The 17,041-nt window shown below is 41.1% G+C and overlaps 1 protein-coding gene across 5 annotated transcripts in view; it reads left to right on the top strand.

The window, feature by feature from the left end:
- Positions 1-17,041, top strand: part of CHRM3 (cholinergic receptor muscarinic 3) — a 523,603-nt gene that overhangs the window by 486,636 nt on the left and 19,926 nt on the right. The window contains exon 1 of one of the 5 annotated variants that reach the window (XM_004619364.2): positions 2,995-3,093. The exons of the other annotated variants lie outside the window; for them this stretch is intronic. The gene's annotated coding sequence lies outside the window, so the exon portion shown is untranslated. Of the gene's footprint in view, positions 1-2,994; positions 3,094-17,041 lie in introns of those variants that run through there. 5 annotated transcript variants of the gene reach the window in all.

The following is a 17,041-nucleotide window of genomic DNA, read 5'->3' as shown; positions in this document are numbered from 1 at the left end:
ATGGGAGGGGTGCTCTTCAGCAGTGCTCAGAAGCTCAGAGGCATTTCCAATGGCAGGACAGGTACAGAGTGTTGAACCCAACAATTCATACTGCTTAGTCAGACAGTGCTGGAGGCCTCCAGGGCCACACCCACTGGTACTCAGGGGACCCTGTGAGGCCAGAGATGGAACGCAGAGTCCTGTATACGTAAAGCATGCACAACAACCCTTTGAGCTATCTCCCCGGCCTCGCCCCTGTTGGTTGTTGTTTTTTGGTTGTTGTTGCTTTTCAAATGGAATAATTTCAATTGAAATGAAGCACAGGAATTTTGAGGGAAGTGCCAGAACTCAAACCTAGTCCTTATGGGGGGGAGGGGAAACACATGTCACTGCTCCCTCTCTCCTTGGAGAACCACCCCAACCTCCCTCCCACACAATCTTCTTGGAGGTTTTTATAGAATGTTGTGGGAGGAGTAAATAGAACCCCAATACTTGACTACATATGAATCCTTAAATTATAGAAATGGTGGCATTGAACACCTGATTTTTCATACTACTCCTACTGATGACATGCAGAATAACACTTCAGATTTATCATTCTGACCCAAAACGCAATACAGATCTAGGGAAAAGCTCAGTGGGCCGAACTGTATACTTTGAACACAGGAACCCTGAGTTTGATCCCAGGCATTGCATGGCCACTGAAGCACCACTGCTTGTGACTATCAAACAAAATAGAAAACAAAAAAGAGAGGATGCAACAAGTCTTCATTCACAATTTCAACTCTCCTTTGGATGCTACAAGTTTTTATTAGCCCAGTAGTTATAAATTACTTAAATAACAATCATTTTAAGGAGTCTCTCTAGCATAACCTGACTATTATGCACAGAGAAAAGGAGCACCATAGGGCTGGAGTGATAGCACAGCGGGTAGGGCTGTTGCCTTGCACACCGCCGACCCAGGTTCAATTCCCAGCATCCCCTATGGTCCCCTGAGCACTGCCAGGAGTAATTCCTGAGTGCAGAGCCAGGAGAAAACCCTGTGCATCGCCAGGCATGACCCAAAAAAGAAAAAAAAAACAAGAGCACCATATTATTGATCTGATTTCTATATATTAAAATATGGATAAATTTTTATTATTGACACAATACTATTTATTGTACCTGCGAGTATCGGCTTCAGAAAGCAGAAGAGGTAGTATAAGTAAAAACTAGAATTGGTGGTATGAGAGCAAGGTATGTCGGGGAACATAAGATTCAGGAAAGGACTAGGCATATCAGGGGGCACTAACTGTGGGATCTGGAAAGCTAACAGGACCCTGAGCAGGACTCTGTCGTCAGCTATACCCCAGTCTTCTCTGTAGGCTCACACTCTCCATGCATCTAGAAAAATGGGGAGCAGAAAGCAACATCATAACCTGAATGCATTCCTCTGCTATACGTGAGGCTGCCCCGCTGACTTTCCTTGAGATCCAAACAGATGTTTCTGGAAGAGAGAATGCCACTGAGCTTTTCTCTTTCCTTTGCCCTAACTGTTCTTGTGTGCCATAATGGGGTTAAACAGAACCAGCAAGACAGGATTTTGTTGTGGCTCCTATACATTTTTACATTTGGAATATGCAGCGTGTCTATTTTTCAATTGGGTTGTGCCAACAGTCAACTCCCTAGAATGTTCTTGGGGACCCTCACCTTGCAGCAGCATCAAGAGGTTCCACAAATCAAGGTTCATTCACACTAGGTGTGATTTTTTAACAACTTGTAATTTTGTTTCTACCTTCGGGGATCATAATAAATATCTTGAACAGAGAGAACAAGTTCAAAAGGTCTGGAAAATTACAACCTTAAAGGAAGAAAATAAAGATTAAAAGTTACTCCTCTCCCCCTTTCTCGTAGATTCATTGGTTTTATCTGATATGTTAATCTACAAAAGTCACTCCTAGGGAATTTATTCCATTTACAGAGTCTATTATAATGATTCCTTGAGAACCTAATTGGAAAATTTTTATTTTGAAACATAAAAGTATTTTTTCTTTAAAATCCTTCTAAGAAGTTGAAGAACCATTGGGGAGTCCCAGAACTAGTTTTTTTTTTTTTACCAAAGAATAAAATCAATTTCTTTTAGCTACATCATAAGTAAATTCTGCCCAGTGAATAATAATATAGTTTGCCATGTGCTAGATACTGCAGTATATTATTTCAACTTTGAAAAACACGCTACCGAAAGCTGGAATCTCTCTACTTAATAGAAGATGTTGACTCAAAAAAAAAAAAAATAGAAGATGTCTTGAGTCTAGAAGGGACTAATTGAATTGCCTTAAGCCACACAGTTTCTCAAAAGATTTCAAACGCACAGGTCAACCTATTATGCTATACTTCCCAGAAGAGAAAAATCTTAATTCTTTACCATTGAAATTTTAATGTGATGACTATTTCCTCAGTATTTTTTAATTATAGGGATTAAGCTACAAGGCCCCTGAGCCTTCCTTGCCCAGTGCAGCCCTGGAAACTGCCCAGCACCACTGAGTATGGCTAGAGGCCCCATGCACCCATGTACCACTGAGATACCCTGGGTTACCCATGCCACAGAACCAGAGAGGCACCGCATATGCAGACCCTCACGTTGATCCATAAATGGAGAATTGCCAGGGTGGTCCCAGAACCTCCTAGATACTGCCTGCGAGATACACACATATAAAATCTCTTTCTCTCCTCGTGTGCCTCCATCCACTTCCTCTATTAACAGACCACTTGTCAGACATTAGGAAATGAGAGATGATTAAGACCTGCCTGGTGTCCTCAGATGACCACTGCTGCTAAGGATGACAGGGAATTAGTTTTTATGCACTGGCTTCCCTAATGCCTATTCAGGATTTGTGGTGGGGGCCCTGAGGAGGGGTGAAACAGCAACTCCCTGGGCCTGACAAAGTGGATGTGGAGATAAGGCGGATCTTTTTAGGTCAAGGAAGCAAGTGCCTAGACAGAACAAGTGATTCTGGTCTTCCTTAAAACAGGCGTCTTCAAACTTGAGTGTGTTCAAACTTGAGCAGGAGGGCTGGCTGGGACAGAACTGGCAGCTAAGCGCTACCGTCAGAGTTTACCTTCAGCAGGTCTGGGGTGAGTCTCATGATCAATCGTGCATTCCTGAGAAGGTCCCAATTGATGTCATCTGCCACTTGGACAGACGCTGCCTTCACTGTCACAGGGCCTTTGCTTTCCAGGTTTCATCATTTACTCTGGCTTCAGACCCAACTTTGCATTGTGCATGCTTACTAAGACATCCATAAATCTGTCAGGTTTCTTCTTTTCATCGGCAAATTCCCCAGGTAAGGAAGCCATGAATCAAATGAATGGGAAAAAAATTAAAATTGGATGCCAGGAAGACCTGGCTGGTCCAAGTACAGAGCCACCCGCTAGAGCTGCAGGGCATATAGAGGCCTTCAGTGATGAGAGCAGGAGAGGAGAGAGAATGAATGGCCCTGCTCCTTCCTGCCTTGCCAACCCCCATAGAGAAAGATTTGCTGCTCCAAGACACAGCCAGCTTTCACCTCACCCTCCAGGCCCCAGACAGCTTTGTGTCTGGTCAGCTCTGCTTCAGAAAATCCCTCCCCCTAATCCTTTCCAGGCATGATAACAGCACTAGACATCCTTAGACATATCTGTTCCTGAGGGCCATGAGAAAACAATGAATAATTTGAAACATCTGCTTGTTGCTATTAATTTGCATAGTATTCCTATGCTCAGAGAAGAGGAAAATTCTAGTTTTCAGCTGGTTGAGTGTGTTCATTTTTCTAAAACTAGAATTCTAGTTACTAGCTGAGAACGCCAAGGGTAAGATAGTAAATGAAGGCAGCAGGTAAGTTGCTAAATAAAAGAACCCTGAGCTGGACTGTAGCTAGGTGCCGTCCGTCAACTGGTCTACCAGGGAAGTAGGAGTGAGTAAAGGAGCATGAAAGGGGTGGCAGAAAATTACAGGAATGGAGAAAATCAAACAAAAGTGCAAATGGACTAAGGCTCCTCCAGGAACCTCAGGTGTTGCCTTTTGAATAGCCCTCAACAGCCTCACTGTGTCTCCAGCTTCTTCCTGTGTCCTAAATCTGACAGAAAAAATCCACATCTCCAGATTTTACCATCATTTTTCTAGGGTTCTTTCCCAAGCCACCGACTTGGAACTCACACTCAACCATCTGCTTTCTATGCCCTTTGAATAACTATTTAAAGTAAGCTGTTTGAGCTTGAGTTTCACCAATGGAGGAAAGCCTTTTTATGGCTCTTTTCCTGCAAGGCAGAGAAAAAGCTGGGTCCTCAGTGAAGTCCTAGAGCCTCAGAAGCACTGAGGAATTTAGAAACACGGAATGGCAGCTGGAAAACAACTCATTCCCTCCATCATCCTCAATTTACCCGAGAGAGAACTGAAGTTTATAGGGGACATTTACAGGGGAAATCCAACTGGCCCCAAATCCGATACTAATTAGTGCAGAACTGCTCCAAGGGCAGGTGAGGATTATTCCTCCCCTAGTACCTACTTTTTATTTTTTACTTTGCATGGAAGTAAGACGTTTCCTGGTAATAATAACTATAATGTGTTTCCACTGTGGGGATCTTATGATGTGCTGAACTCTATTCAAGATACATATATGAATTCTCATCACAGCACAATTTTATCACCTATGTATTATTATCATTTTCACTTTACTGCCTAAGGATGCTGATTTGCAGAAAGATGTAGTAACTTGCCTAAGGTCTTTCAGATTTGGGAACAATTGAGATTGACTTACCTGTTAACTGGCAAAGGAGCGATAAGAAAGTGAATTTGAAGGAAAAGTCCCGTAGTGTACATATCTTTGTATGACCCCATATGTCTGCTCTAAGATCTTGTGTCCTGTTTTGACTGTGTAAGCGAAAAAAGAGGGTCCCTGTAGTTCCTCTTACAGTTCACACACTGCACCCATGTAAGAAGTGTTCAGTAAATCGAAGGTGAATTGAAATTTACCAACTATTGTGATTTCTACTCAAGGAAATGCTGCTAACAGGCTACTTGTTTTGCATGAGAAGAATCCCCTTTAGGAGAGGGTAGCTGGTATAGAGAAGGGACCACTAAGTAGATGACGGTTGGAGGGCTCACTCAGGATGGGAGATGCATGCTGAAAGTAGACTATGGACCAAATATGGTGGCTGTTTAGTATCTGTATTGCAAACCATAACACCCCAAGGAAGAGAGTAAGAGGGAATGTGCGTGCCACAGAGGCAGGAGGTAGGAAGGGATAGGATGGTAGGAAGGATACTGAAACATTGGTGGTGGAGAATGGGCACTGGTGGAGGGATGGGTACTTGATCATTGTATCACTGAAATGTAATCATGAAAGTTTGTAAGTCTGTAACTGTATCTCATGGTGATTCATTTTAAAAAAAAATCCCCTTTAGGATTATTTGAGGATCATCTTGTTGTACATATCCAAGTATTTCCTTCTACATGCAATGTTTTTCATGTGTCTCAGGAGCATTTCGTGTATTTTTTTCACTTCATTTTTTTTGTTAGATTGGTTTTGGACCACATCCTGAGAATGTGGTGTTTTCAGGGCTCAATCCTGCCAGTGCTCAGGATGCCATATGTGGTGCTAGGGATAATACTAAGGTTAACCACATGCAAGGCAAGTGCCTTACCCACTGTACTATCTCTCCAGTTCTTTTTTTTTTTTCAATTTGCACCCTCCACACTTAGTTAAATGTCCCCATATTGAGTGGTGACCATGGATTTAAAAGCTAGGGTCTTGGTTCTGTTAAACATGCAACTGACAACAACAAAAAAAGTGCCTCACCTTTCTTTAACTTGCCTTTGTAAACAATAAAACACCTGTCTTTTTAAAAAGCAAATATTTCTGTCCATAATGCTTCTCCACACACTCTTTCATTTTTTTTGTGGCTTCTTTTTTATGCTTTAGTTCCCAGGTTAAGTTGCTCGTTAGAGAGCAAGTCTGTCATCACAAATAGAGTCTCCCAATGTACACACCCTTTAACTGTGACTCCAAGTTTTATTTCCTTTGCTGCACCCTACAATTGTGTTCGTTTAGTTTTTGCATCCTATTTACATGAGTGTAGTCTTCCACTTACCTCTTCATTCCAAGAAGTAACACTGAACCTAATACGTTTTCCTATTTACTTACCAAATAATACCTGTCCTCAAGGATGCAGATTTGAGTGCTTTATTCATTTATACTATTCTCCTTGCAACCCCACATTCTTCAAGTGATTACTACATTTTTATAGATAGAAGAAACTGAGGCTCAGGCATAGATGCCTCTATATACATAATAGAGGCATGAAAATAGAATGCAAAAATGGATAAGTAAGGACTCTACATTATAGTTGTCCTTCATCTAGTGTTCTGCCGATCCTATTCAATCCTATTCAAGATGTGACTTGCCAAAAGCACAAAACTCCTTTTTGTTTGTTTTTGGAACACCACCCCAGAAATACTCAGGAATTACTCCTGTCAGTGCAGGGAAACCATATGGGATACTGGGAGTGGAACCCAGTTTGGTCACGTACAAGGCAAACATTCTACCTGCAGTACTAGCACTCTGACCCACACAAAACTCTTTACGTAGGCTTCAATCCATGCAGTCCAGCTCTGAGTCGTAACTTTCAGCCATAACTTTCAGCAAATATGCACCTGCTCAGTTTTTGTTGCTGTTGAACATGTTAATAAGAGGAATTGAAATATAAGTGGAAAAGCTAAGAATGAACTACTTTCTACCTACTGCACCTAATCTCCTACTATTACACTTTCCACATCTATATTTTTCTGTATTGCTTCTAATATTTTGTGTGTGTGGGTATAGTTTTAGGGCCACATTTGACAGTGCTCAGGACTTCTCCTGACTTGGCATGTCAGGAGTGGTAGGGTCCCCTGAGCCTGCCAATAGTGATCCCTGAGCACAGAGCCAGGAGTAGGCCCTGAGCAGATGTGGCCCCCCAAAAGAAAACCAAACACACACCCCCAAAAGAGTAAAAAATTTCTCTTCTCTTTTGATTACTCTAGCTTTCTTTTGTTCACTTTTGTGTGTCTGTATGCATGTGTGTGTGCGGGCACGTGCATACATATGATTAAATGTTTTTAATTGTCATTGAAAATGCATCTCTTCTAATTGTTCTAATGTGAACATACAGTGACAAAGCTAGATTTCCAAAGGAATGAATGTATTTATAATAGGACAAGAGAATCCCTTTAACAAACTCAAACATTAGCCCTTATTTGGTTAAAAAAAATTAATTTTCAAAAGAAGTGTTAAACTTGCCTGTTTTATGTCTTGCTATGCTGGTGCCCAAAAAGGTATGTCCATATCTAGTCTCTCTCCAAACCTGTTAATGTAACTTTAACCAGAAAAGGGTCTTTGCTCTTATAACTAAGGTAAGGGCTTGAGATGAGAAGAATCATCTCAGATTATCTATGTGAGCCCTACATCCAAAAACTGTCCTTACAAAAGAAACACAAAGAAGATAAGAGGTGACATACTGTGATCTTGAAAGCAGAGAACAGCACGATGCTGATGAGGACATAGGGCCAGGGGTGCCTGTCGAAGCTGGAGGAAGCAAGGAGGGTTCTTTTCCTGGAACCTCTGGAGAAAGTGCAGGCCCACAAAACTCAGATGTTGGGCTTCTAACCACTAGATATGTGAAAGCATACATTTCTATTATATTAAGCCACCATCCAAAAGATAGTAATTGGTTATGGCAGCCTAAGGAAACTAATACACCAGTAAGTGAAGACTAGTAAATGTTTCATTTAATTTAATAATAGCTTTGGAGACTCTTTGGCTCATCTGATTTGTACAAAGGGGGGAAAAAAGGTTATTACATGACAGCTTAAAATTCCTCTTCTCCCTGGCCTGAGCAAAAGTACAGCATGTCGGGCAAACATTTTCCTTGCACACAACCAACCCAGGTTTGATCCATGGAACTCCAGATGGTCCCCTGTCAAGAATGATCCCTGAGCATAGAGCCAGGAGTAAACCCTGAGCAGGTGATGGGGCCCCCAAAACACAAAGCACACATAACCCCCAAAAGAAGAAATTTCTCTTCTCTTTTGATTAATCTAGCTTCCCTTTGCCTGTGTGTGTGTGTGTGTGTGTGTGTGTGTGTGTGTGTGTGTGTGTGTTCGGGCACGTGCACAGAGATGATTAAATCCAGCAGTTGTGCAGTTCTTGCTGTTAAGTTTCAAGTACTGTTCTTCCTCAGTATTCATGCAGTGGATATTCACTATGCCTGTGCTGTAATAAGCTTTGTATATCATCACTATCACTATCATTTCATTGATTGTCGATTTGCCTGAGCAGGCCCAGTAACGTCTCCATTCATCCTAGCCCTGAAATTTTAGCAGCCTCTCTTTGCTTATCCTTCCCAACGGTGCCACATTAGAGGCTCTTTCAGAGAAAGGAGAATGAAACCCATCATTGTTACTGTATTTGGCATATGAATACGCCACAGGGAGCTTGTGAGCCTCTCCCGTGTGGGCAGGAAGTTCTCAGTAGCTTGCCAGTTTCTCTGAGAAGGAGAACTAGGCTATAGGATGTTGCGTGGCTGCTTCACAGCCTAGCGCTTCCAGGAGCTTGGTTTTAGTCTCTGAATGTTGTTTGATGTTGTTTTTTCCCAGATGTTCAAGATGAAGCCTGGGGCTAGAGAGCTAGTACAGTGGTTAGACCAATTGCCTTGCCCACCACCCTACCAACCAGGTTTTATCGCCAGTATCCTCTGTAGTTCCCTGAACACTGCCAGGAGTAATTTCTGAATGCAGAGCCACGAGGAATCCTGAAGCATTTCCAGGTGTGAACCAAGGACATCCTCCTCTCCTTCCCCCCAAAATAGAACCTACAACCTTCACTGCCTATACTGTGTGCTTAGGAAGTGAGCAGTAAGAACTGTAGTTGGGAGGCCTGAGCAATAGTACAGTGGGTAAGATGCTTGCCTTGCACACGGCTAACCCGGTTCAATCCCTGGCATCTAAATTGTTCCCTGAATCTGCCAGGAGTTATTTCTGAGCACAGAGCCAGAAATAACTGGCTTTTATTTTATTTTATTTTATTTTATTGAATCACCGTGAGATAGTTACAAGCTTTCATGTTTGGGTTACAGTCTCACACTGATCAAACACCACTGCTCCACCAGTGCACATTCCCCACCACCGATATCCCGGGTATACCCCCCCATCCCCACCCTCCCCCTGCCTCCGTGGCAGACAGTATTCCCCATAATCTCTCTCTACTTTTGGGCATTATGGCTTGCAACACAGACACTGAGAGGTCATCATGTTTGTTCCATTATCTAGTTTCGGCATGCATCTCCCATCGCAACTGGTTCCTCCAGCCATCGTTTTCTTAGTGATCTCTTCTCTATTCCACACGCAGGGACAGTAGATACAAGGGCAAGGAGGATTGCCCCCTAGCTGGAATACTGCTTCAGGAGTAAGTTTTAAGCATGGTTGGGTGTGATTCCAAAACAAAAAAAAATTATTGTAGTTGGGGAAGGAAGCGTCCAGAAGTAATATCTAAAGAGAATTTTTAGAGATCCAGTATTGGACAAATTCTCACAGACAGGTGCCCTCGAAGAAAGGAAAAATAATTGATGTGCTTAAAATATCCTCACACTACCCAGTTACATGTGCTGTCTGAATTCTGCCAACAGGTGAAAGAGCAGAGCTAGTATGGTGCTTCTAAGACTATGATTTTCATGCATTTTTACAGACAGAGATACCTGGAAGGCAATCAAAACAGATTGCCGGGCCCTCCCTGCAGAATTTTTGATGCAGAAGGTCTGAAGAAGGACCCCAAAATGTGCGTGTTTAGCAAGTCAGCAGCTAATAATGATGCCGGCACCGCACATGGAGAAGCAAACGTCTAGGGAATTTCTGAGTGAAGTATATGATCATCTAATTAAATTGGTTGGCTTGCTGAGCCTTATTTGGGATCATTTCTAGACCCTGATAGAAATTTCACTAAGATCTTTTGTGCACCAGGTCCTTTACTATATTTTTAGCAGCAGAGAGTATATTTGGCAACAACTTTGATGCCAAACAATGGCTTTCTGCACCAGGAACTCCTGCAAACACATTGTGTTGTAATCAAGTAGAAGGCACACCTGCTCCGTGCTTCCCACATACACAAAGCCACTAAGCCATTAATCCATTCGAAATGCAACACCTGCAGTGGCTTTTTCCTTCAAAGGTCCTGGACTGAATCTTTAGTCTCTAGTAAGGTTGATTTTAACCGGGAAGGCAGTTCTTAAGACAACAAACTAATTGACCCAGTGCATTGGGTTAAATTGTATCAAGTGCATCTCTTCTCATCTATGAGACGAAAAACTAAAGTCTCTGATCCCTCACATAGCTGTTTAAGGGAATGTTAATGCAAAACACTCTCAGAGCCATATCGTAATGACCTCATAGCTATTTCTAAGTCATGACAAAGTTCTGTGTGAATAATTAAGAGCATATATACTACTCATAGAATTTCTCCTTAAGTGTTTTTGTTATTTCAAGCCAGAGTAAGTCACGGACCGTGATATTTTTGAGACAGCAAGAATGATGAGGATGGTTCCTGATGCTTGAGGAGGCAGAGTCTAAGCCGTGAATTTCACCTTCTCCTGTAACCAAATTTTGATGAAAGTCTTGGGTTGCATTTTAGACAGCAGAAAACATGTTGAGCTATAGTTGGCTGGCAGAGGAGATGTACCCCCAGTTCACCCTGGAAAGAGAGATGTGAAAAAGACCAATGATCCTGCTTTCTGGCTTTGTGTACTGAGGGTTTCCAACCCTGATGGATATGTATTCTAAATTAAAATATCACAGGAGAGGAAAAAAATAGATGTTCCCATGGAAACATTTTCTCAAGGCCAGCTCTTCTGTCTCATCATCTTATTTAAATATTTTCTGAAATCAGCTTAAATTCAATCTTTTTGTATGTCTCCTATCTTCAGTGACCATGAACAGCCTAACATCTGGGCAGAGGTTTTCTTTAAAAAAAATGATATAATTTTTAGGCAGTTCCATCATTTCCATATATGCATCTGCTTAGGTTTACAATAGTTGCAAATCTAATATTATGTGAAAATTTCATTAGCATTCATTTTCAATTCTCTAAGAATTGTGTTGGCAGGGGCTGGAGTGATAGCACAGTGGGTAGGGCATTTGTCTTGCACGTGGCCGACCCAGGTTCGATTCCCAGCATCCCATATGGTCCCCTGAGCACCGCCAGGGGTGATTCCTGAATGCAGAGCCAGGAGTAACCCCTGTGCATTGCCAGGTGTGACCCAAAAAGCAAAAAAAAAAAAAAGAATTGTGTTGGCAAACTTAGAATTCCTCCCAGAGTGCCGTAGATACTTGCCTTAGTGGGTTATGATACCTTTCTTCAAATATATGTTCTGTGTATTTGTCACACATTGGTTCTGTGCCTTTTACATGGGTCCTAAGCTACAGGCACTTACTCCAGAGATTTATGGTATATTTTGTCACATATAGGTGCTGTGCATTCCAGCCCCATCCCAATAAGTGTTTCTGGTCCCTCAACATATAAGGAAGTTTTTCTCATGAATGTCCTTCTGGCATATTCAAGTGACCTCTTCTGTGTGAATCTTTCTCATTCTCAAATCCCCCAAATGAGATGCTTACATGTCCTGATTGGTTCCTTTGTCTTCATAATGTGTCTTTCTGTGTGATTCACTATTCTTTAATGTTCCCTGTGTTTACCAATGAACACTTTTATTTCCGACTCTGCTTGGACACCAGCTTGCTAGCAGAAAGAATTCATCCTTTCTTTTCTTCTCATTTTCCCCAATTTTGAATGTAATTATTTGATGACTTACTGCGTGAACTCTATTCTCAGACAATTTTGAAAGCTAATTAAACCTTTATAAATCTAATCCATTGGAATAAGTTATACCAGGGCAAGTTGAATTTCCGTCTTCACAGCTTCGGAATTTCCGGCCATTCTATTAGCATAGGTTTGCTGAAATGTTCTTGCAGAGAACTTCATTATCTCCAAATATTTAAATATACATACTGAGTTACCAGTAAATTATATACAGATTCCCTAGAAGCATCCCCGTTGTAATCAGATCATCTGCATTTTTACAGGTACCAAGAATAACTTTGTGAAAGTAACAAAACTAAAACACCAAGTTTTTTTTTTCATTTACAAGAGCCTTCCAGAAGAGTGATAGAAATTTGCAATAATAATATTAGAATAATTGTTAGGGGGAGAAAATAAAGATGAAAGAGAAGCTCTCCCTTCAGAGTGCCTACACCTACATACCTGGGTGTGTGTTATCTCAATAAATCTCCCTACCTTTACCTTAAAAACAAAATTAAAAGGCAGAGAGAGCACAGCGGATAGAGCGCTTGCCTTGCAGGGAGCCAACCTGGGTTCGATACCCAAAATCTTATATGGTCCCCCGATCCCCACAAGGAGTGATCCCTGAACACAGGACCAGGAGTAAGCTCTGAGCAAAGCCAGGTGTGAGCAAAAAAAAATCAATAAAAGTTAAGTTAAAAAAATATAAAAAGGAGAAGCTTTGGTCTCAACACAGTCTGTTTCTTCTGTCCCTGACTAGAGTATATTGAAATGTGTGTTGCCAAAAATTCAGATTTATGATTAGATGCCTGAAACTGCTGGGGGACACCAGGGCTAGGTGTGGTGGGACTGGGGCCGGGGGTAGGAGGGCAACTAACGGGAGTGGTGAGGTGGGTGATGCTGGGGATTGAACTCCCAGGGCCTTGCACATACCTGGCTGTCTCCCCAGATCAAGGCTGTTTTTATAGGGGAAGCATTTCTTGTTGTTAATGGTCTGTTGATGGCCATTGTGACATTTGTCTCCAGAGACAAGTGCACTCTGACACCAACACTCATGTTTCAATAAAAATGACAAGTAGACTAAATATTTCCAATCTAATGAATAAAAATTCTCAGTGGATAAACTGAGAATCTTATATTCTAATGCAGTTATTGATGTGTTCACAGGAAAAACGAAACAAAAGTGTTAGTTTCTCTACACAATTAATTTTTTTTTAATTTATTTATTTTTAATTAGAGAATCACCGTGAGGGTACAGTTACAGATTTATACACTTTTGTGCTTATACTTCCCTCATACAAAGTTCGGGAACCCATCCCTTCACCAGTGCCCATTCTCCACCACCCATAAACCCAGCGTCCCTCCCACCCTCCCCAATCCCATCTCCCCTCCACCCCACCCTGCCACTGTGGCAAGGCATTCCCTTCTGTTCTCTCTCTCTAATTAGCTGTTACACAATTAATTTTTAATAGCTTCTTCCCACAACCAGATTGCCTAATTGGGTAGGGTTGGAGAAGGAATGCTTATCTTGCTGTCGTCTTTCTCTAGCATGTAAGTCTTGCCCAAAGGACCACATACAGCTCTATCAATGGCTTGTACAGACTGGCTCAAGCATCAGCCAGGCTACACCAGCAGTAAAGATTAATTAAGTAACTAAGTCCAGAGAAATATCTGCCAGAAATTGCATCATTGCAAGCTTGTACCTCTCAGCTACTTTATATTCCACATATGAGTGCAATACTAAAATACAGAAATCCAAAATTGTGCGGCTGCTAGTGTGGCCGTTTGACCTCATATCTCTTCATTCTCAACAATGGAAAACAAATTATCAAATGCTTCCTTTTCAGCAGGTCCGACTTTAGGGGGGAGAAACTCCAAATAATAATAGTGATTTTTTTTGTTGAAATATTGAATGTAATCAAAGTAAAGTGAAAGTAAAGTGAAATTTATCAGTTACACAGGCGGGGTGGGGGGCTGAGGAGGTGGGGGGTTGGGGGAGATATACTGTGATTCTTGGTGGTAGAATATGTGCACTGGTAAAGGTATGGGTATTCGAGCATTGTATAACTGGGACTTAAACCTGAAAGCTTTGAAACTTTCCACATGGTGATTCAATAAATAATAAATTTTTTTTAAAAAAGAATAGTTAAGTACTTGACCACCTCCATGGCATCTGGAAACTACAAGCCAGTTCATTCACTTTTTCAGTGGTTCACAGTGGCTCATAGAGGTGGTGTTACACCAATTGTTCCTGGACTGAGAGCAGATGAGTCTGGAATCAGAATTTAGTCAGTTCTAGATGCTAGTCCCATCAGAAGACCTCAGCATGAGAGTATAATAGAAATGCCATATAGAATCAAGGAGTGAAAAAATATAAATTCAGCAAGGATCTACTCCTACTTAAGTTCTAGTTCTCTTATGTCCATTTTCCTGACTCACCTACTGCAAAATTAAGACAACTCTAATGTGTTGATTCTAGAATTAGCTATGAGGTACACCATAGTTATCACATGATCAGGCCAGCTACAAGAGAACCTCTCTTGTAGTTTACTTTAACCAGAAAGTCTGAGTTTGTGTGTGTGTGTGTGTCTTTTTTTTTGCCCAATGGAACTATTTTAATTAGCTCAATTTAATATTTCTGTGTAGTTAGAGGTATAGCTAATAAGGGGAATGGGTGGTATAAAATAATATAAATGCAAGTCTCGGGTCAAATTAAAAAACAACTTATTTGTCAATCACATTTTTTTATGTCCTATACTGTGTACATAGTCTGTTTTAGTGTCCTTAAATGATTTTAATTATTTAAAACCATTTGAATCTAGGAGTTGGCAGTTACTAAAAGAATTTCTTTGGGGGCTGGAGTGATAGCACAGCGGGTAGGGTGTTTGCCTTGCATGCGGCCAACCCGGGTTCAAATCCCAGCATCCCATATGGTCCCCTGAGCACCGCCAGGGGTGATTCCTGAGTGCATGAGCCAGGAGTGACCCCTGTGCATTGCTGGGTCTGACCCAAAAAGAAAAAAAAAAAGAATTTGCTTTATTAATTCTCTGGAGCATTCCCTGCATGTTATCAACAAAGATACAGTCACAATAGACAGCAATTTCACTTTTTACCACTGAATTACTTTTACATGTATACCCTCAAGAAAGAGAAACACAGATTTAGAAGATCAACACATGCACAAGTAATTTATGTGTACATGAACTATTTGGAACCTGGTATCTCTAGCTCCAAATCTCTACCTGCTGAGTTATACATACATGTTGCTTGCCTTAGGGAGTTTAGATATTCCTGACTCTCGACAGGGCACAGTACCTTCCATGTCCAGGTCTCTGGGCAAGGCAGTGAGTTTTGAGTTGCTCAGAGGAAGTATAATTTAATGGGAGCTTCTAAAAATAACTCTGGGCACAAAGTCTCAACATTTGACCTGCAGTTATTTTGGGTTTGTTTTTCTTCACAAACCCCAGTTTTATTTCTTCTTTTCCGCCTGAGTAAATCTTTTCATTTTATCAGGACCACACTTTTAGTATTTAATTTTTTCATTCATGTTTCCCTCACATGAGAGAATAAGGATGCACACTATTTTGTTATACCAGTTCAACTCAATTCCTTTTGCGCTTTGTTTTTAATTCCATAGCGCCAGAATTAATAGTGAGGTGAGCTTTAGTTTCCATTTGGTTTCAGGAAATTCAAAACAGGAGATCATTGTTTGCTAATATTTAATTATGCAGACTGTGCCAAGATATACATTTTTTTATTATTTTATTTTGATTCTCACCATTTATGTTCTCATTGTTTCATTTTAACAGATAGGTAGTGCTTTCAACAAAATAGTCCTTTTTTATAGCTGCATAACACATTTAAAGATCTAGTTTCCATTTTCTTTTTTTATGAAAATTTTTAAATGCCTTTGGAGACTAGTGTTTTAAGAAAAGTTTTGAAGCACTTTGTCCATGTTATAATTCATCAGTGTCCTGTCATATTTATTCACTTATTTGATTTTCTGCATAATTGTGTGATGTGGCCAGATAATAGAGAATGACAAGTTCTTTTAAACACCATAGACAGGAGGCATTGCCCTTTAATTCCTTGCTGATACTACAGTACAGCTAGTGGGGGAATAGGAATGAGTCTGGAAGTTGATCATTTTTTAATTTTGGAATATCTAAGACATTTGTATTGGCTGCGCTGATGCTGATCTCTGCAACATTTTACTTAAAAGAACCTTCAGCAAACAGTGTCTCCTGCTCTTTCCTGCCCTGAAAATTCTATTTAAGTCAAGGACATAATATGCCAACTAATGAGTACTAGACAGTCCCTCTGTATATTTTGGAGGTTCTTTTAAAGTATGTGTGACATAGATTAATTGCGCAGAATTTTAAAAAATTGTCCATGGCATGAAAAAAGTTAATTGAGAGAACTTAACCACACGTTGAGTGACTAGGACCAAAATCTTGGGTCAGATTGTCCTGGATTAAATCTTATGTCTAAACCTAGGAACTGTGTGACCCTGGCCCAGTCACCTAACTTCTGTGTGCCTGCCTTTTCTCATCTAATCATTAAAGTACAAACACTTCATTGCAGGACTGTTGTGAGGATTAAATGACTTCATATGTGTAAACACAGAGAACAGTGCCCGGCACATAGTGTTTTAAAACACAGACATAAATTCTTGTTCCTTGCCATTTTTCTTGAGGTGCCATGATTCACAATACTGTGATGATAGTTTTGTGCACGCATCATTTGAACACCTCACCCACCACCAGAAAGCGTGTCCTCCCCGCCTCTAGAGCCCAGTTCTGCAGCCCCACTCTCCATAAAATTCTTTTTGCCAAAGAAAAACTCAGGAAAGGTATCTATTCATCAAATAAATATTTGCTTACTAAGTAAACGCTTACCTGTCATTACCTCTAGGGCATCGAAATGAAAGAGTCAAGGGCAAGAACACTGAGTTTCTGCTTTGTACGCTTAGGTGTTGTTTGAAACTCTTGCTTGCTTATAACAGATCTGCTGTTAGGGTAAAGTTCAGGTACAGACTCGGGAGCCGACTGCATCTGTACCTAACTCTTAGCTGACTTGGCCTTTAAACACTCAAATTCTTCCAGCCTGGGGCTGGAGCGATAGCACAGCGGGGTAGGGCATTTGCTTTGCACGCAGCTAACCCGGGTTCAATTTCCAGCATCCCATATGGTCCCCTGAGCACCGCCAGGAGTGATTCCTGA

The sequence above is a fragment of the Sorex araneus genome, chromosome 9 (assembly GCF_027595985.1).
Source record: "Sorex araneus isolate mSorAra2 chromosome 9, mSorAra2.pri, whole genome shotgun sequence".
NCBI lineage: Eukaryota > Metazoa > Chordata > Mammalia > Eulipotyphla > Soricidae > Sorex > Sorex araneus.
The sequence above is the reverse complement of the archived record's forward strand: the minus strand, read 5'-3'. Positions and strand labels throughout refer to the sequence as shown.